Below are 23,296 nucleotides of genomic sequence, written 5' to 3'. Positions count from 1 at the left end.
CTCAGGCCCCGCCCGCAGCCCCCGAGCGTCCCCGCCCGAGCCCTGCTCAAGCCCCGCCCATGCCCCGCCCTCAGCGTCTCCCAAGCCCCTCTCGCAGCCCCCACGACCCGCCTTTCCACAGGCCCCGCGCCTTCTCCGGCGCTGAAATCTGGCTTTCCTCTGATTCTGGAAGTGGGCGTTGGAAGTCCGCCGGTTCCCCGCGCTGCTCCCTGACTTCTGCAGTGTAGCCACTGCCCATTTCAACCCTGCCCTACTTCCCATGTACATAAAGACTTCGCGTTACTGACCGTAAACACTAAACAAAACACACTCCGTGGTCCATGAAGGACGCACGAAGGCATTGATCAAGTCAAGTTTTGTTTAACACGTACTCCCCGGAGTTTAGCATAGGGCCTGCTACATTTACAGATGAATGAATTGTGAATGTCCGTGAAAAAAAATTAAGCGGCGATAGTGGCAAACATTGTGAATGTGGTAAAGGCCACTCAATGGTGTATTTAGAAATGGTTAGAATGGTGAACTTTACGATACATATATTTTATGATAATATTGTTTTGTTACTATAATGTGGCTTGAATGCACACAGGCATGCAGTCTTTTGTCAGATAGAGGCTATAAAATTGAATGTTGTCAAGCCTTGAGAAACTGGGCTACAATTTTTTGTCAGTTGTGTCCAGTATTGCACTTCAACTTGTCTGATAGTCTTGGCAGCCAGAGTGCTTATAGCACGCGAGTGTGGAGTAGGCCTTCGGAGCCTTCAGTTGCTGTGCCCTGATTCAACGCTACGCCAATGCAACGTCCTCAATGTTTCTGGATTAAGTTTCCATCCCTGCATTAGCAAAAACTTATCTTTTCTGAATTTTATGCTCGTGGGGTCAGGTCTGTCTTCCAAAGTGACATCATAGATAATTTGAAAAATAGAATTTTTTGACCTGAAAGAGATTTAGGTCCAGATAGTTGAGGTGACTTTACTGCAATTATGTACTGTTGTTAGTAGCTGAGGTGGGACTAGAATCCCTGTGTCTGTTCTCAGTTCAGTGTTCTTTATGTTATAGTAGCTGTGTCCTTGCACCTCATCTCATCCTGTTTTTTTTTGTTGTTGTTGTTGTTTTTGCTTAACCATATCAGATACTAATAACGAACTCAGATCATATTTGGTGAAATTTTCTTCTTTGTTTGCAAAAGGAAAAACTATTAATCATTAAGATTTGATATTGATAAGCCCTAATGCCTTAATGCTGGCAGTTAACTGCCTGAAAATAGTACACGTTTATTCTTAGAAGTCTACAAGTACAAATTTCTTGTGATACCTGGCCAAAATTCTCCCCTAAGTTTTTCAGGTTTTCAGTAATACTCAAGAAATGTATTAATTATTTTGAGGAATTTTTCACAGCTCAGCCAGAAGTCTTTGTTTCAAACCCTTTGTTAAGATATTTCTAGAAAGGATTGTCCATGTAACGATCTATAATTAATATTGCACATTTGGTAGTCTGAGGTTTACTTTTATTTTTATAAACTCAGCTATGTTCGTTTTATACTAGGGTTATTGCTAGCTACCTCAAATGGATTGGATAGCATTCCAACTTTTCTTAGGCCCTAGAGGTGTTTATACAGCATAGAAAATACTTAGTACTTGACAGTTTGCCCTTCTCAGTAGTATTCTCTGGCTTTACAACTATTTTTGGAGGCAATCTTTAGTAACATTTCATAGGTTTATTCATGTTTGTAATAGTTCTTAAATCTGTTTTGGCAATTTTAATTTTCCAAGAGAACGATTTACTTCTTTTGGGATTGCCTGAATAGTGGGGATTCAAGAATATTTAGATCTATCTCTTCTTTCATTCCTAATTTAATTTTTTGTTTTTTCTTTTATATTATTTTTCAGATTTTATATTTAATTTTATTATTTTATTATTTGTTTTCCCCTCCCCTTCCAAACATCTTTGAATTTACTTATCAGTCCTGTTTTTCTATTTTGCAATTACTAGATTGTGCATTATTTTAATTATTTTTCTCCTTCTATTTTCCTGTTTGACCTTTTTCCTAACTTCTTCAATTAGAAGGGTAGTTAAAATTTTTTTATTATTCATTTCAAATAATGAAATCAGGGAAACCTATTAATTTACCTCTACAGCACTGGTTATATTCCATAAGCGCAATGTTTTAACTCTTTGCTATTTGGGCTTTGTATTTAATATATAGTGATTGTGATGAGTATGTATGATATTTTAATTACCAAGTGGTAAAGATTTGATTTGGCTTTTTAATTTTACCAATGTGATGATTGAAATGCTATCCTGTTATTTTAATTATCATTTTCCTGGTTAACAATGAGGTTAAATACCTTTTATTATTTTTATTGCTTTTTTCTTTTGCTTTCCTCTTCTGTAAATTGTTCACGTTTTATAGTTTTCTATTCATTATATTTTACATTCGATTTTATTATATTTTATTGTAAAGACATTCTAAGTTTTAATATAGCTACATTTATCCATCTTTTCCCTTATACTTTGATGTGTGTGTGTGTGTGCATATGCATATATATATCTATACGTTAAGAAAACTCACCTCGATAATCCTGCTAAAATCTTAATTAACATTGCATTGAATTTATAGAATAATTTGGATAGGATCGACATGTCCCAATATTAAGACTGCCCCTCTATGTGTATTGCAATTTATCTCAGAAATAATTATCAATAGATGGTCCTTTAATGACTGGTCTACAGCGCCTTCTCTGCTGACATGAGGCTTCCTTGTATGTGCGGATCTAGTTCTGATTTCTCTGCCTTTCTGATGTCACTTACTATAACTGTAACTATCTCAGTTACTATTCACTGACAGTCTCAGTTACTGTAGCTTTATAATAAGTCTTTATATTTAGAAGGGCCTGTCTCCCTAATGTATTCTTTTCTTTAAAAGCTGTCTTGTCTATACTTGGCCCTTAGCTTTTCCCTATTCATTTTAGAATTAGCTTGTCAAATTTCACTAAAACACCCTCTTGAATTATAATTGAAATTTTATTGTACTTATAGAATAATTTTGGGATAACTGACTTTTTAATACAATGTTGATGTTTTATCTATTTATGAGCATTCAAATTGTGCCCAATTTAATTCTATACAAGCAATACTGTGTTTGTCTCCATGTGGCCATGTGTGATATCCTCCAGGGCATAACTCCTGATATACACGTCAGTGAAAATAGAAAAAATATAATATTGAGTGACAAAAATGAAGCACAGAAGGAAATGGATAGTAAGATACCATTTTGGTCTAAATTAATGTTTTTGATACAGCTTTATAATTTTATTTATTAAGTTTGCATATCTTTTATTAGAGTTTCTCTAATAATTAGATTTGGCTACATGTAGCAGAGATTCAAAGTAACAGTGACTTAAGAGAGAAATTTATTTTACAGTGAAATAAGATTTGAATGAAGCAAATTTTCTCTTGTTTCCATAATCTTGAAGAGGAGGGAAAAAGTGACAATTAACCAAACTTTCTATTGCAAGAATAATCTGTACTTTAATCAAAGACTTTCTGAACAAGAATATTAACACGATAGAACTGAAAATGATCCTAGTAACTGAATTGGAATCTTAATCTCTTTACGATATAACTAAGAAAGACAAAGTTAAACCAGAAAGGCATTCTTTAAAACAAACTACATACAGCTCATTATCTAGAAAAAGGTACAGTCCTTGAAACTTTTAAATTTTATTTTTGTTTTGTTTTATTTTTATTTAATGTTTAGGTTATTATTTTTGAAAACTTTATTTTTATTAATATTATTTCTTAGTAATTTATATTTGAATAACAATATATTTTAAACATGTATTATTAATCTACATTTTTACTTACTGTGGTTATAAATGTTTTGTAGTTGAAAATATAAATATACATCACTGCAAACAACATACTTTCTTGTCCCTGTGCTAATCAATTCTAGAACAAATCATACTTTCCTGATTTTGACTACCCAGTACTGGGACAAGGCCAATCTAGCTTGGCTTTCGATCCAGGCAATAATTGCTTTTGGAGGTTAAAATTGTAAATCAACTAAAATAGCTCACTTCTCAAGAACTTGCTTTAAGGTCCTAGTTTCACTGTTATATCATTAATTTTACCCAATCCCAACCAGTTTCCTGCTCTCCAAGACTCACTTTAAAATCACTTAGCCTAGGCCCTAACACTCTATACATATCTTTTCTTGATTTTCCTTTTCTGAGACATTATTCAGACTCTACCAAGGTTGTGTCCTTTCTTACTGCAGTAACTCTAATAATTTTCACTGATCAATATTTTTCATTGATCAACAGATTCTTCTGGTATTCTTTTTGGAAACTCAAAACTCATGTTTATAAAATACTGTTAACATCACTGCTGGTATTTGTCATATTTGAATGTTTGTAATTTTTTTCCTTGTGACTTCATCAGGTAAAGGTATTATTTTTTTTTCTGAGGAAGTTTCTTTTGTCCTGGGTAAAAGGCAAATGAAATTGCCCTGGGTTGTGAAAGTGTCTCTAGAGAGTGGATTTTGTTTTTAATTGGGTTGCAATGGATCAAGACCCATTTTCCTTCTATTTTATTGAAGTGTAACATATAATGGAGATATGTATTGAAGAATAAAATGTAATATCTCTATAAAAGAGGGCAATTTCATACAGTTTAATATATTTTCACAAAGTGAACCCCTTTTGTAACTCACACTGAGATCAAGAAACATTACCAGTATCTCAGAAGCCAGCCTTGGGTCCCCTGTCAGTCAATACCACCCACATCCTACATAAGAGTAATCACCACCACCACCACCACCCCTTTTTTTTAGGGTTAGAATGACAGTAGGGTTAGGGTTAAAATTAATGTTAGGGTTTATGGTTAAGGTTTAGGTTTGGAATTAGGGTTATATGTAGGGTTAGGATTAGGATAGTTTTCTGGATGACTTTATTCGATATTACATTTGTGAAGTTCAGCCATATTTGTGTGTGGTGTTGTTGATCATTCTTATTGCTATATAGTATTTAAATATGAGAAGATACCACAATTTATTTACCTGGACTGATTTTAATATTATCTTAGCTTTTGGTTCTGGTTCTAAGCAAGTCTTGTACATTCATATCCCACCTGACTGTGACAGGCTTTAGATTTTAATTTTTCTGGGTGACTTTGCTTTTCTTCCAAGTTTATGAGCAGCCAATGAGCCGATTCCTAGCTTCCTAGCACTATGGGCAGAATTTCACATTTTTTATGGATGAGACAGACTGAAATTCTAGACTTTATGCAAAGGATTTAGTTGTATCCCCTTGCTTCAAACGGGACTGATGTATCTCCTGTTCTATGGGGGCATATCTGATATATATTAGTTAATAATTACTCTCTGTTGTGAATTGTTATTTTTATTGCTATTAAACTATTCTCTTTATTACATTTAATTTTTTTGTTTAAACTCTACTTGAAGAGATATTTCACTATCAGCTTTCTTTTTGTTTGTGTTTACAATTTAAATTGTCCATTCATTTTTTCACTTTTTTGTTTTATTTTATTTTAGGCTTGTCTCTCAGACAGCACATAGTTGTTAAGTAGTATTTACTTGTTAAGTAGTATTTGCCTTTCATTATGGAACTTTAAACCTCCTGTGTACATAATAATTGCTATATGTATTTTCCTACATTTTGTTAAGCGTTATATCTTTTGTGTATCTTTGCTCTTTCTTTTTAAAAATCTTTTGCTATATGAATTTAATTTGCTTTTATCTTCTCTAGGAATTTGGAAGGAATTCTGTTACTGTTTTAATTTTATAATAGTTTTTATAAGTTTTATTTTTAGTAAAAAGAACTTTTAGCTTCTATTTCTCCAGTTATTAAAGTATAAAATAAAATGGTATATTTTGATCTTTTTTATCCCTAGTCTTTGTGAGGATAACCTGGGTATAGACCCAGGGGCCATTAAATGACTTATTTGACATTCTACATTCTATATTTCAGTACATGCGGTGGTAGAATATATTACTGTTTACCAATATTTGCATCCTCTCCTCAGAAGAGAATTATACATTCTTGGTCTGTTAATTGATTTCAGGTGTGACCTTATGACTTACTTTGGCTAATAAAATTTTGAGCAGAAGTGTTGAGTGGTACTACCAGATAGAAGCTTAGGACCGGCATATTCTCTGCTATTCTCTCTTTTCCCTCTGTCAGTGTAACTGGCATGTTCTGGATGGTTTTCTGTTCCTTCAGCTTGGGTGCTGCTGGACTTAGGGTGACTATTATGTATAGAGCCTCACTATTGATCTGCTGTGGACATATACTGTGAATGAGAAAAACTAATCTCAGGTTTTACAGGCCACTAAGATTTTAGAATTATTTGTTACCTCAGCATTACTGAGCTTTCCCTGACTGATAACAATGATTAGAGAAGTGTCCAACAAGAGCTTGGGGATGAATTTACCTCAGAAAATTAATGTAGTAAATTAATCTATCCACAATGTTGTGATTTGTCTATATTGGTAGTCAAGCAAGAAATTGTTAGTAAATGTGTTCTGGAATGTTCAAGAACTCTCCTGGGGCAAAGCAGTTCTGCTTCACAAGACAGAAATTAGTGGTCTCTTCAAGAGACAGGCCATTCAGAGCCAAGTATTCAATAATGAAGAGTTTTTGTCTTTATCCTGAAGGCAGCAGGATTTTTAATCTGGTGAATGGTCTTAAGCATTCATTTCTTCTTTTAACACATAAGTATTGGATAATGACTCTGTGCTCAGCATTATTTTTAGTCAGAGCACCAGCTGTGAGAAAAATAGAATTCCTACTCAAATGGACCTTCCTTGTGGCAAATGACAGGCTATGACTCTGACACTGAGGTAGTACCAGCACAGCCAACCCAATAGTCTCTGACAGAACTCTCCTTGCTTACTGCCTTAATTTCGATCAACAGTTTGTGGTGTAATTCATTCTACAAGAATGTATGGAGCTATGTGCAAGACGTGTAATATAGGCAGCCAAGAAAAACAATATTTGAATGATACAGGCCAATTTTCCAGTTTAAACTAAAAATATAGGCTTAAAAGTTATCTTGTGATTAAAATAAATGTTGAGAGTTTTGATGAGAGAAACTTATATAATTTTTGTAATAGAGTTTGCGCTCTTTTCTCTGACATCGTAGCTGCTTAAGTTAGCAAAAGAAAAATGTTAGTCAATAGAAATGGAATCGTCCAAAGAAAATCTCCTGAAATTTTTGGAATAAAACAATACTGTCAAGATGAATTATTCTAAGAGGCAGAAGGGAAACTGCATTTAAAGAAAGTGAACAGAGGAGGGAGCTGCAGATATTATTTTAACTATATGAATACAACTGTTTTTATATAAGAGATTTCTGATATATGCTAATATAAGTGATCACATTAAAAATTGTATTATACATAAAATTATATGCTTCTGTATCTGCAAATTGGCAGTATTTGCTTGGGGGGTTTGAAAAAGACAGTCACTAGGTTAATTCTAAATTTGTCATTAAAGATATCTGTGTTCAGAAATGAGGTCACTCTTCTATAAGTAAATCTTATTTCCTAGGTTACTCCAATCTAGGGGGCCCAATAGAATAATAATAACAATTAAAAAGAAGAAAGATTTTCCGGCTCTGCCACCATACACTCTGCATGGAGACTTATCTCCTCGATATTCTTGCTAAAGGTGTCTTACATGTGACATTCTGTGACATTTGTTATTTGCTTCTTTCACTGTGGTTTGCTGATGATGTCTTTTATGTGTAGCACCTAGGTAAGGCCCAGTGCAGGTGCTGTCACTACTGGTTCTGGGACACGTCTACACTGCTACTGCCCTGCCATATTGATATGGGAGGTACTAATATCTGTGCCAAGGGTCTCTTATCACTGCCCATACTGAAGCAATGGCATCCATTGACAATACGAAATACTGTCACCAGTGCCACTTATATATAACTCCTTTATACTCTATCTTTTTTTTTTTTTTACCTCAGATAGATCTCTTTAGTCTTATTTCCATCGGGCTGCGAAATATGCCCAGTCTTGCTTATATTCTAGAATGATATGCTCGGTTTTGCTTATATTTCTAGAATAAAGAATTTAGAATCAAATGTGGATCTAAAAAATTTTTTAGGACAATTTTATTGCTATTCTTTGCAAAAGTCAGAGATGGAGGGGGGACCCCTATTGCTGAGTATATCTGATATAATAATACCTAGTCTGAACTTGCTCATGAAGGTGAGGATAAAAATATTTCCAGCAGTCATTCCTCAAATAAACCATTATCTATAAATTTTCTTTTCATTTAAATACATAGAACTATGCTACACTGCTCTCTGGGCTCATAGCAATTCTAATTTATGTACATGAACAAGTCTAATTTAGACAACACTTACCTCTAGAGGTAATTTATTTCCTTTGGAACATACATAAAAAATTTTCAATGTTGAACTCTTATCCCTCCCTCCTTTCCTTATCCTTCCTTCCTTTTTTCCTTCCTTCCTTTCTTCCTCTTATCCATCCTTCCTTTCTACATTCCTTTCTTCCTTCCTTCTTTCCTTCTTTCTTTTTTTCCTTCCTTCCTTTCTTTCTCTTTTCTCCATGGGTCTCTAACATCTCTGCATGTCTTGTGAGCAAATGCATTGGCCATCTTTCTTCTGAACTTTTCAGGGATGTTTGTAAAACAAATAGCCTTGGAATATGGAGATATTATCTTCCCCTGGAGCAAAAAGCAGGGTTGTTTACTGTCAAGAATCATAAAGATGATGATTTAATTTGGGGCTGAGAGTTCAAACAGGCTTACTGCCCATTATAAAAGATTTGAATTCCCTTCCGTGCTTGACAAAAACACTCTGCATGAGCAGCACCTACTTGGACCCTTCTTCCGTGCCTCTGTGAGATGGATTCAGTGGGAACTGGGGCAAACATGATCATCAGGCTGCTTGCTGTATTTTTGTCTCTGACTCAGGAATCTCGTGCCTTCTGTCAGCATCCATGAAACAGTGCCAAGCTAATTTATTAGCTTCCAAGTAAGATAAAATCTCAAACTTGTCACAGTTACTGACTCTTAAAGAAAAAAAATGTAAGCTTCTCAGCATTCAGATTAAAAAAGAAAAACCAAGGGCTAAGTAAATAATCTCTGAACTAGAGGCCTATCAATATAATCTTCAAAACCCAAAAGGCGAAGAGAATAAAGACTGAAAAAAAAAAGAAAAGAACAGAATATTCAAGAACTGTGGGATTACTACGAAAGATGTAAATATGCATAATGAGGATACCAGGAGAAGAGAGAGAGAAAGAAACAGAAGAAATATTTGAAATGATGGTGACTGCGAATTTCCTTAAATTAATGTCAGACACCAAACCACAGATCCAAGAATCTCAGAGAACATGTTTCTAAAAGGTTAGAAACATGTAGGCTATTTAGTTTGGCTAATTTCTGATAGGAAAAAAACTGCGATAAAATATTCAGAGATATTTTTTCCTTAGTTCCAGTTTGTAACCAATTAGTTTTAAAACATATTAGATAATTGAAATTCTGATTTTTGCATCAATTACCTGTTAATATTAAACTGCTTTTAGACTTCATGTAAAATAAATATATAACTATGAAGTATATAAATATAAAACGACTATTTCAAGTGTTTGAAGTCAGCTTTCTATTTGAGCTAAAATTTTTCCAATTCCTTTAAATATTCCTCATATAAAATGGTTTTCAGTCTAATCACCATCTTATATTTTCCTCTGGAAAGTTCTATTAAGGAAGTGGCACTCAGTACTTCTATATATTACAAAATTCAATTGTAAACTGAAAAAGACCTATATAATTTACAATGGTTCCATAAGAAATAGGCATAACTCTAACTGAAAGCCGGTACAGGATCTATAGGCTAAAAACTAAAAAATTTCAAGAATGAAAAAAAAAGGAAAGACCTAAATAAATGAAGAGAGATAATGTGTTTTTGGATTAAAAGACTTAATCTAAATCTAATTAAGATATCAATTATCCCCAAACTGATATATAAATTTAAATAAATTCAAATAAAAATCCAATAAGGATATCTTGCAGATACAGACAAGCTGATTCTAAAGTTACATGGAGGAAAAAGTAACTATAACAGCTAGAACAATTTTGAAAAAAAAAATGAAGTTAGAGGAAGCATAGCATTTGATTTTGACTTATGATAAAGCCACAGTAATCGTGATAGGATGAAATGATAGAGTATAGATAAGTGGGACAGAATAGAGAGTTTGAAAGATGAATAAATACATAGTGAATTGATTTTTGACAAAGGAGCAAAGGAAATTCAGTGAAGAAAGGGTATTTTTTCAACATATGGTATTGAAATAATTGAACATCCATATGCAAAAACATCCAAATTGTCATACATTGTAGAAAAGTTAACTTAAAATGGTTCAGAGATATAAAATTATAAAGATTTTAGAATAATATATAGAAGAAAATCTGTATGACCCTGGGTTTGACAGAATTTTCAGACATAACACTGAAAGCATGATTTAAAAAAAGAAATATATGTATAAATTGAATTTTGTCAAAGTTAAAAATATTTGCTCTGCAAAAGACAGCATTAAAAGAATGGTGAAATAAACTACAGATTGGGAGAAAACATTTGCAAATCATGTATGTGAAACAACAATATATCCAGAATATATAAAGAACTCTCAAAACTTGACAACAAGAAAACAAATGCCCAGTGAAAAAATAGGCAAAAGGTTTGACAGATATTTCACCAAATAGAACATACAGATAGCAAATAAGCATGCGAAAAGATGCCTAACATTATTAGCCATTACGGAAATGTATATTAAAGCCACTATACACTGATTAGAAAGATTACTAAAACCAAACCAAACCAAAAACTAAAACTAAAACAAAAAACCACTGAACACTACCAAGTGCTAGTGAGAATGTGGAGCAACTGGGACTCTTATACATTGCAGAAAATAATTTGGCAGTTTCTTATAAGTATAGACATACATTCACTATGTGACTCAGCAATTCCATTCCTATGTATTCACCTTGGAGAAATAAAACCTTATGTTTGTGCAAAAAAAAAAAAAGTACAAAAAGTTTATAGCAGTTTTATTCATGATCACCAAGAACCGAACACAGCCCAAGTGCCTTTCAATGGGTGAATGCATAAACTGTGGTACATCCATAAAATAGAGTAGTACCAAAGAATAAAAAGGAATGAACTATTGATGCACACAACATAAATGAATTTTAAAGGCATTGTGCTGAGTGAAAGAAGTTAGTGTCGGAAAGTTACATACTATATGATGGAATTTAAATGACATTCTGGAAAAGGCAAAACTATACAGACAGAGAACAGATCAGAGGTTGCCAGGGTCTGAGGGTCTGGAAAAGGCTTGACTACAAAGGGGTAGCATGAGGGCATTTTTTAGGGTAATGGAATTATTCAGTACCTTGATTGTGGAGATAGTAACACGAGTCTATAGCGGTTTTATTTTATTTATTTGATTTTTATACTGGTTTTAAAACTCAAAGAATTTTACATCAAAAATAGTCTCTTACAAATCTACACACACATGCATATAATATATATGTATGCCTATAAATGTATACACACATGAATATATTTTGCTTATGCTGGTGGGTTATGCTTGGGTATATGCATTTGTTAAAACTCATTAACACTTAAAATGAGTGTAAATAAGTATATGTAAATTATACTTGAATAAAATTCATTTAAAAAATGTGGCCCAGAACAGAATAGAAAAGAACCAAACATAATTTTTCAGATAATGACTAATTAGTATTAGGTAGATCTAGATTGTTCTCTACTTTGTTATATGCTCTGCTGAGTACTATAAGTTTTATTAATAAAGTATGCAAAAATATTTATTGGGCAACCACAATGTCAAGAATGATATAAAAAGTAGAGATGGTTTCTTCCTTTTGAAATACCCTTCAATAACCATAATAGAAATAGTATGAATATGTCATATAGAAATAGAACACGCAATATGAATTCCAGGCACTGTATTTTTGTTTCGCCTATGAAGTTATGAACTCTCTGAATATCAGCAGCAGTTATTGGGAAATACAAACTAATTTTTAAGAGATTATCATAGTTCAACTAAAGAAAAATAATTGCATAGGTAGTTTGAAATTAAAGCAAACAACAGAAAATGTAACTGTGAGATTATCTGATTTTTAAGAGCTTTTGAACCATGAATCACCGTCAGGGCAAAACAATCTGAGATTCTGTTAATACAGACACTTTTAAGTACATTTAACAAACATTATTCACATTATGTGGGTTTTGGTTCCACAAGTAATAGCTGATATCACCTCTTGTACCCAAAATACAACACATTACATATGTTTTACTAAAAACATGTTTATGCAATTGCTTGTGCACTGGAAAATAGATGCTGTGAATTAGAGCAAAGGGAGCTTGCTGTGAATATAAGAGGAAGAGTGGTTAGCATTAGAGTTCATTATAAGAAAAAAGTGATGGATAAAATCTTTTGCAGGATTTATTCTGCTTATGTTGCTTCTTAGGAAGAAATTTTGATTGCCATCTGTTTCACATTAGGGTACATATGAATCTTGACATGTTGAATATTTTTACAGCTAAATTTTGTTTCTTAAGGAGCAGATTTGTAACCTTAACTTCCCTTTTGTTGGCAGTGAGATGAACGAGGAATAAAGTTTGGTGATTTTTCTGAGAAGAAATGAAAATACTTCATAAAAATTAAAAAAAAAATAGAAACATAATGTCCGTATAACATTGTATTAGTTTTAGGTATACAACATAATAATTTGATATATGTATATATTGCAAAATGATTACCAGAATAAGAATAGTAACACCCATCGCCTCATGTACTTACCTATTTTTTTCTTACGATGAGAACTTTTAAGGTCTACTCTCTTAGCAACTTTCAAATATACAACAGTATTGTTTACTATAGTCACCATGCTGTGCATTACACTTCCAGGACTTATTTATCTTATAATTGGAAGTTTGTACCTTCCTTCACCCATTTTGCCCACCCCGCTTTTGCCTCTGGTAACCATCAATCTGTTCTCTGTATCTTTGAGTTTATTTGTTTTTTGATTCCACATATAAGTGAGGTCATACAGTATTTGTCTTTGACTTATCTCATTTAGCATAGTATTCTCAAGGCCAATCTGTGTTGTTGCAAGTGGCAGAATTTCCTTCTTTTTTAAGGGTAAATAATATTCCAGTGTGTGTGTGTGTGTGTGTGTGTGTGTGTGTGTGTGTGTGTGTCTGTCTGTGTGTGTGTGTCTGTGTGTGTGCACATCACATTTTCTTTATCAATTCATTTGTTGATGGAAACTTAGAGGTTTTCATGTCTTGACTCTTGTAAATAATGCTGCAAAGAACACGGGTTTGTATATATATTTTGAGATAGTAATTTCATTTTCTTTGGATGAGTATCCAGATGTGGAATTGCTGAATCACCTGATAGTTCTATTTTTAACATTTTGAGGAAACTTCATACTGTTTTTCATAGGAGCTGTACTAATTTACATACCCACAAATGCACAAGGGTTCTCTTTTCTCCATATTCTCTCTAACACTTATTATTATTTTTGATAAAATAGTGGTAATTATTATTTTTGATAATAATAGTGATATTATTTTTGATAATAATGATAATTATTATTCTTTTTGATAATAATAGAAATTTTAATAAAATTACAATTCTATGAAGAAATATTTTAAATAAGTTGATCTATAGTTTAGTGCCATTTTACTTTATATAAATATAAATTACTTGAGATACATCAAGTAATCATCAGCTAGATGTTAACCTAACAAAACACCCAATTTTATAAGAGAAAAAACTGGGACTAGAGTTTCTTAAATGATTTGTTTAAAGTCACATAGGTAGTTTATAGTTAAACTGGTACAAAAACTGAGTAGTCTGGCTGTTCTATTGGCTTCCCTCCCCCACCCCCCACAGTATATTACATTGATTCTGCATACACACACAGAGCCACAAATATTCACATAAGTCAAATTGTCACCCATAGTCACATACTGTCAAACACATATAATGCATTATTCAGAATATCGACCTTATAATTATAATTTGCATATGACCACACTAGTTTCCACATTTTTTGATAAAAGACACTGGATGAGAGAGTAAATACATTTATTGCTGTGAAATGATTATAAGATTTAATAAATAAGTTTTACCCTCAGGGATTTGAAGTGGACACTTGTGAATAAAGAATTTTTTTTCCCCTTGGTTTTCTGAATGCTGTAAGAAGTAGGTATTTCAGCTGGAAAGCCTGAGTTTCATACATGTCTGATTGTGGTGGGCAGAATTATAGTCCCTAAGAAGATTCTGTAGTCCCTGATCCCTGGGACTATGAGTATATTAGCTTACATAGTAAAAGGAAACTTTGCAGATATAATTAAGGTTACTAATCATTTGACATTAAAATAGGCAAATTCCTACATTTTCTAGATAGATCTAATGTAATAATGTGAGCCCTTAAACCAAAAAAAAAAAGTCAGAGAGATGTAACAGAAGCCAGATTGATTTGAAACACTGGAAGAATGGAGAACACTGGCTTTGAAGGAGGGGTCATGAGCCAATGACAGCAGGTACTCACTCTCTAGAAGCTGAAAGTCAGCAAGGAAATGAGGACAATTGTGTCAGCAACCTGAACGAGCCTGGTTGTGGATTCTCCCTCAGAGTCTCCAGAAGAGCCCAGGCCAGCCAGCATTTCGATGAGACTGATCAAAGGACCCATCTGAGCCCCTCTGGAATTCTGACCTCCATAACTGTGATATAATAAATGGGTATTGTTTTAAGCCAGCAAATTTGTAATAATTTGTTATAGCAGCAATAGAAAATGAATATACTGGCCTTGTGTGGGGGTAAGAAGGATGGCGCTCCAAGGGTGTTATGACTAAGATGCCTCCTGGGAATAAATTTAGTTTAAGAGAAGAGAGAGTTGGGGATACTTGGGATTTTCCTTTGTCAGTCAGTTGGTCAGTGTCAGAAGACCGAGACTACTTTGAGCATACAGCTTTGGGTATCTACTTAAATTGCTCGTTAGGTCAGCCCCTTGGACTCAGGCTTAAGCTCTAGTTTTCAATAAAGAGGGATTAAAAAAAACTTGAGCTATTTCACAAAAATTTACATAAGACCCTGGATCTGGCAGATGCTGCTTTTTTCTTTTATAGCACATGTATCAGAGTATAGCAAAATTGAGTTAAGATTATTTTCCTCACAGGAAAATTTCCACTGAAGCATGTTGATGCCCACATGTTCAGAGTGGCTTGGGCAATAAAAAAACCACTTCAGAGAAGACACATTTGGGGAACATGTTTCTAGACTTCCTACTGAATCCATGACAATCTCAGTCATTTTAGAATTACAATATTTTATGTTGCTGTTTACTTAAATTGTATAATTTTCTCCGATACACTCCTCATCTAAGATCATTGAAAAAGACAATATCAAAATCTATATCTCCAAACCTTAAAATATATGCCATGAAAGTAGATTGGAGTTCATACTCTAGTTCACATTAAAAAGTGTTAAAATTCATGATTACTTAAAAATTTTAAATTGTGAAGCACTTACACATTTTGATTTAAACTGGCTTCTTTTGATTTAATATCTTTTATATCCCAAGGGTAATATAACTTAGCTTAACGCTATTTATATATTGAACTCTGAGCTGTAGAAATTTCTTTTACCAGAAGTAAGAGGCATTAAATAGATATTGAAAAACCCTAGAGTCCTGAAAAAAAAAAATCTCTAAGTTGAATTATGATTTCTGTGGAAATCTAGAAGTGATTCATGAAATCTTTTTGGCTAGGTTGTGAACATATACATGTAAACTTTCCTAATCTTTATTTTACTATTGAAGTTTCAGACAACTCATCAACTTTCCTTAAAAATTTTTTATTATAGAAAATTTCAAATACACAGAAATAGAGATCAGATTCACTTTGATTTTTTTGGCAGAAATACTTCATAAGTGGTACTTCTGATTGGCAACAAATCAGAAGGCATGTAATGGTCGATTGTTTCTGTGCTGTTAAGATTGAACAAGTGGGGTCAGGTGTTATCAGCTTGGTCCATCTAGTAGAAGGTCTCAGTCAGCTATTTTCCTAGTAGCATTGTTGGGATTAGAAATTGGCATGGGATGTATAGAGAATTAAGGTTATCAAAAAAGAGAAGATTTATGTGACCAAATAAAACCTGTTCATTATATTTTTCCTGAGACAATTCCCTTCATCAACTTGGCCTCAGAACTAATGGCCCTTCCTTTGTTATAAATGACTCCTCCTTCAAATGTCAGAGCAAATAAGCCATTTCAGAAGTTTGTAGTTAACAATACTGTATTGCATACTTGAAAGTTAAGAAAAAAAGTTTGTAATAACAAACAAATAACAAACGTCTCAGGATAGGTATGTTCCTTAATGCCAGCCATTTGAAATAAGTCTTTTGACTTACTAGGTTATAGAGGAAATAAAATAAGTCTTTTGACTACACTAGGTTATAGGGGAAATAAAATAGTATAAGGACATACCTTTGTTGATTAGCTGCCCTGGGGTTACCAAAATATATGTAAGAAACTGCAAACTTGTTTGCTTTGGGTCTTTGTTTCCCATATTGAGGGGAAATGAGATAAAAATCTGTTCTGCTATTGTTTTGTATGACCTGGATTTTCTTTGAAAGTTGGTCAACCTAAAAATACAAATATTTTCCTCATAAGTATAAAGATACATGCTCATTATATAAAATAAGATTGTTCATAACTATCAACTGGAGATAATCACTATCACTATTTAATATTTTTGACAAATTTCTAGTCATATTTTTTTAAGTATACTTTTCCCAATATTTGAGACATTTTTGCATGTAAAGCTCTTGGAACAGTACTTGATATGAAGTGGTGCTCAGTAAAGTTTAGCTATTGTTATTGCCATATGCAATTTTAAATCCTCCCTCTTAACTTTATTTGATAACAAAAAGACTTTCTTATGTTATAACTAATGCTTTATAAATGTGTTTTAAGCTATGGATATCCATTGTGTGAATGTGACATAATATTTAACCATTCCTTAATTTTGGATGTTTAAAATCTCCAAATTTTATTTTGTTGTAAATAACATTTAATGGTATATTTGTATAATCCAGTTTCCTAACCTAGAATTCTTGTAGCATTTATCAACCAGGCTCAGAACCTATGTATAGGGCATTACGTCCTTATGGCAATAGTAGGTGAAAATCACTTATTTTGGTAGCTCAGACTTCTGGAATGCCATCTAATGGTAGGAATTCCTCAATAAAATTTTCCGAGCAGCCAAAAGATGATGCCATTTAATCCAATCACTAAAGCTATTATATTCAACTTCTAAGAGAGTGTACAGGTGCTTTCTCAGAGCCTATTTATTCTCTATTTATATGCAATTCAACACTTTTTCAACTATTTTCCTAGCTCTTAGCAAATAAGAAGTGGGACATTAGAAGGCAATTTGAGGAAAGCTACCAGATGAAGGCACACTGGAGATTGAAAGAATTAGCTATGTGCCAACGGAGAAGGAAAGATTGTAAATGCAGATGTATGAACACAAAAGCATAAGATTCTGAGGCCATTTCATGTACGGTTAATTTAAATTAATGTAAAGAAATTACTTGGATGATGTTGTAGTAGTGAGGCATCATTAGAATCAATAAATATTTGTGGATTTATTTAAATATCTGTATCAAGAGTAAAGTCAGGAATTCTATTTAAAGTTTTTCTGAATCTCAAGCATAAAATGTTATGTTAATTTAACAAGAAATCCATTTTAAACAATGACTTCTAATTATTCATAGTAGGAAATCAAAGCATTTATTAGCCGTTAGTGATTTATATAGATATGCACTACTAGGGAATATAATTATTCTATTTGATTCAGCAACCCCATATTGATGCTATAGTCTCCCAGGAGATCAGGAGAGGAGTCAGTTCTAACTCTGCCATTAGCTTGCTGTAAATTCCCGGGCAGGTCTTTTGGGGTTACTTGATCAGAGTTTCAGTACCTGTTGAATGAGAACATAACCCAGATTCTCTTGCTAGTCTATGAGCACAGACAAGGCCACATAAATGTCCCAATTATGATGGCTCTTATCATCTCTTGCTCACTCAGGATCCTAGGCTGCAACCTTGAAGTCTCTGTGGCCTATTATTTCTGATATCCTGAGGTGATGTAGTGAGGCATCTCAAATGTTCTCTTTAACAGATCTGCTCTAGTTTTTCATGATCTCTTCTTGACACTGTGCTTCAATGCCACTTCTTGTGCCAATGCCTTTCTTGAGAATGATGCTTTCCAGGCCAGCTATCAGTAATATTGAAGTCCTCAGGGCACCCAAAACTGCACCGATCCCATGGTAGAGTGAGGATCAGGCATAGGCTCCCACGAATTCTGCTCAACATTTCTTTAACACAACACCAAACTTGCTCTCCTTACTTTCAGAGACTCACAAAGTCATTCATGAAATCAGCTCTTTAAGCATCTATCCCCCATAACAGCTAAATTCAGCTTTCCAGGCTATTGCCAGTTGGCTGCCATTCCCCTCCACTGTCTGTCTCTTACTTTTCTCCAGAACTTTCATCCTCCTTCCATGTCCTCCCACACCAAAACAAAAACAGATCTTGGCTAGCAACTCATGGCAACATATAATGATTCAAAAAGCCTTGAACACTTCGAAAAATATTTAGTAATGAGGTTATGTATGTAATCAACATCCAATTGCGAAGAATGACTTCTATTAGTTGTATCTAGTGTTTCTATAATGTGTGAGAGAACAAAAGATTGCTATAATCCTTAAGCCCATATGGGCCCCTCATGTCACATGTGTGTCAAGTCATATAGCACGTATCAATTCTATAATCTAATTCATTGAAGATCTTTGTATCAGTCACCATCAATGACTAAAATGGTTGTTTATGATGCTACTTCTTGATTTTCCCAAGGCCACCAGAAAGAGTAGATACCAACAAGGTTCTTGGCATGTGATATAATTGTAAACTTATATCTAGTCACTGAGAAATATAAAATTTGAAAGTGTTCAATTCTTTTTAATTCACTCTGTAGAGTACTCCTTTTTCTGTCCAGTACCACCAGCCAAATAACCCTACCCTAAACCTACACTAATCCTGATGTCCAGTCTGGGATTGCTTGACTATGCTGCTGAAGCGTTAGAGTAGAGAATCTTTAAGTTCTTTCCAGCTCTAAATGGTGAGATTATATACTAAAGGCATATGACACTGTGCTGATAATACAAAGTTAAAGAGAATGAAGGATAATGATGTACTGAAAGAGCACAGAGAAGAAGGAAGACATCAGGGGATTATGACTAGAATCACGATTTAGAGCTGGGATTTGAAAGGTGAGTAGGATTGGCTGGGCGGAGTTGGGGTAAGGGAAACCCCAGGAGAGAGAACCATAGTAGTGTTCTTTTAGGGTATAACTTATTCTGCTCTGGTTCTGTTAGGTCTTTTCTCATTTTTCTTTGGCTCCTTTTTTTTTTTTTTTTTCAGTTTGCTTTCATCAATTACTCTAAGCTTAATGCCATCTTCTCACAAATTAATTAGTGTTGTAAACACAGAAATTTATTGCCTGACCACTGAGCCAAATACAACTCAATGTAATTGATTAATATGGATATCTGGTCTTTGCTTAATGTTTTTTTAAAAGTTAAATCTGTTTGATTTACTATCCTCAAAAATTTTTTAGAGGAAATAATCTAGTGCCTTAAGCTTCTTGAAGTATGAAGAAGCTCATTAAAATTGATTGAATGGTAATATTTTTCTCTAACAAGCCCTATTTATATTTCTTCTGCCATCCTACTTGTTACTTATTAAATTAACTCTATTTCACTTGTCACTTTCAGTTATAAAAAATGGAGCTTGCCTCTTGTTCCTCTTAAAGGAAAACATCTAGTTTTGCTTATTGTAACATGAGATGCACTCTAAGGTGAGTGAGTTCCTTAGCCCATAAGCCAAGATTTCTACTTCTATAAGAGAGACATTGTTAAACATCATTTTCATCTATAATAATCAAGTTTGGGATAGAATATGTAGAACAGCGAATGGAAAATTAAATTAGGACTAAAAAAAATCTGGTTCCATTTCAATTTTGCATCAGCTTTGTATTATTACCTTGTGCAAGTACATAAATCATTGAGTTGTGATCTCTTCATTTTCACCATTTCTGCTTTGTTTGTGGGAATGGTGGGTAGGTTATTGCATTTTCAATGACTTAGTTTATTCTTTTAATCTCTTGTATTTTTGAAAACATAACATTTAATTAGGTTCATTTGGTACCCTAGAATAAAGTAATATATAGTTTGATGTTAAAACGGTGACCAAAGACTATTTAAGGCATATGATATGAGTTTAAATAGAATTTAAAATATAAACTTTATATTGTAACCATGTAGGTGTCACTTTTTTGAAAAGTCTTTTCTACTATTCTAGAAATTTAATTTCTCTTTTCTAATCCTGTACCTTGGAGAGTTAATATGACACATCTCATACTATATTGGAATTATTATTGGGCTTATTACTGGATTAATAAGCTCCTTCAGAACAGGGGCTGGGCTTCATTTATCATCAGAGGCATTAGGATGGGAATGAGTGAGTAAGACCGCCTCAGAAGTCAACCTGTCTGGGTTCAAATCCAGGTTCAATCATTACCATCTCTACCAACTTAATCTTTCTTTACCTCAGTTTTCTCAGCTATTCAGTAAAGAGTCTCAGTGTAGGGTTAAATGAATTAATACATGTAATTAGGATCAATTCAAGTTTTGTGGGATTAGAGTTTAAACAATTTTGTGGTACTCCTTAAAAAAAAAAGAAAAAAATTTAATGTGAAAATAAATGTATTTAAAATGAGAGAAAAATACAAGTTACACAATGTAAAAAAGCTAAAGAATATTAAAAATATCATAGAATTAAGAAAAATAATGAAATAAAATTAATGACAACTCATCCTATAATTTTTTTCCTACTTTTTTGGCTATAAGTTCCTTTCATATAAAATGATTTTATATTATCCATTGAGATAATAGAAAGATTATTTTCTTTTCTAGTGTGATTGATTGAAATTTGTTTTTTATTATTAATCATTTAGAAATGTTTATTTTTCTTCATAACTCATTGGTGGTACCATCTACATTTTTAGAGTTATTGCCAACTTTGGGAAAATCTTTATCAAAATACAATTTCTGGCCTGCAACTTCATGTAACAAAGCCTGATGGGTGTGCACCATGGGCAGTAGCAATAGACTAGCAATAGATTTGCTATACAAGGGAGTGATTGTGAAACACATACATATTCTTCTGAACCCAAACTAAATCCATGCTTAATTTAATTTCTCCTTTCTAGATCTCTAAAATTCCCATGACATCATTCACACATGATTATTTGCAAAATTAAAAAAAATGTCATCAAGTGAACACATTGCTAGAACTCCTAAGGCTTTGTGAGGGGCCAGTGAAAGTGAGGGATCTGAACTTAAATTTCCTTGCCGTCATGGTAAATCCACTTTCTTATGTAATAAGAGCGCTGGGACAAGAAGTGAATATTCCAGCACAGATAGCACAAGACATGTGCAGGTGCACATCAAAGATCCAAAGCACTAGAGAGATGTTAACCTTCTTTATCCTGTTTAAGAGTTAATTCCTCAGTATGCAGGATGTTAAGGCTGATATCAGTCTTCCTTAAGACCCATCAAGCCCATATGACTAAAGTTCAGCATCAAGCATCATTTTCTCTGCTTAGCACCCTATTTTCTCACCTAGACTGAAGACCCGTCTTATGTCCCCATTCATTTGGCTGGAGCGATAATATGTTAGTTAGATATTGTCTAACGAAGCAGCCCAAAACTTAGTGGCTTAACACAACAATTTTATCATGCACAATTCTGTGGATTGAAAGTTAGGTCAGAGTTCATCGGTATGGCTCATCTCCTCTCAGTGAGATTTCAGTCATATGGTTATGTTCAGCTGGGAGCTCACCTAGGGCTGCAATGTCCAAGATGGCTATATCTGCATGGAACCGAGGCCAAAGGTGACTTGAATGGCTGAGGGCTGGCTGGATCTCTCTCTGTCTCCTGGAAATCTACCATCATCTAATAGCCATACACTTTCTTCTTTCCATGCTTGCTGCATCCTAGGATAGCCAGATTTCTAAAGGGGTAGGATGTAAACTGGCATTGAAGTATTGCTGCCACATTCTATTGGCCAAAGCAAGTCACAGGGTGACTCAGATTCAAGGGGAAGGAAAATAGACTTCTATCTCTTGATGGAAGAAGCAACATACATGTTGGTGGTCATCTTTGTAAATAATTTTTTACAATCTTTCTTCTGGCCACAGCAATTTATGTCTCTCCTGAGTGCAAACTTTACCCAGCTCCTTCTCAAAACCTGTTCAAGTCTCATCCAATTACTTATTAGGTTCAAAGTCCAGTGTAATGTGATCTGCAGTAGGTCCTAATGTGGGTTTCTCTCTCCATAGAGAATAATAGGCCTACATGATGAGAGAGAGGCCATGTGGAGTAGAAACAAAGGACCCATGCTGACAGCCAGCACCAAAGCCCCGGATGTATGAGTGAGGCTATCTTGGATTCTCTAGATCTAGTCAGCATTCTCAGCTGACACCACGTGTAGTAGAAAAGGGCCACCTTAGCTGACCTCTGGTTGAATTTCTGACCTACAGAATTATTAGCAATATAATTGTAGTTTTCAGCCACTAAAATTTTAGATGATTTTTTATGCAGCTCACTGAAAGAATATTCTACTTAGACTTTATCCTCATTTATTTCTTGTTTCTCCTACCTTTGGCTTTGATTCACATTTTGACTTTGCGAAAGACCTGAAATTGAGTTTCCATAGCCCTGCTCCATCCTTCTATAGCTTGTTAGTCCCAAATTCCTCATTCAAAGAAAATTTTTGTTCTATCAACACCCCATTTCTAGCACCAGTTTCTATTCAGTCAGTTTTTGCTATGGTAATGCTGCATAACAACCTATGTATTTATTGTTCATGTTACATGTTTGTTCTTGGTCATTTGTGGCTCTGTGACTCCAGGCTACCAGTAGACTGAGGATTGATACTGTGTGTCTTCTTAGTTTGGGACTTGGTCTGATAAAGCCTCTTCTATATGCACATGCTGTTCTTTTCATGGCAGATGATAGGAATAGTAAACCATGCTGAATCAAGCAATCACACTTAAAACTTTTATTTAGAACTAGC

The sequence above is a fragment of the Pteropus alecto genome, unplaced genomic scaffold, assembly GCF_000325575.1.
Source record: "Pteropus alecto unplaced genomic scaffold, ASM32557v1 scaffold76, whole genome shotgun sequence".
NCBI classification, from domain to species: Eukaryota; Metazoa; Chordata; class Mammalia; order Chiroptera; family Pteropodidae; genus Pteropus; species Pteropus alecto.
This window is presented reverse-complemented; position numbering follows the sequence as displayed.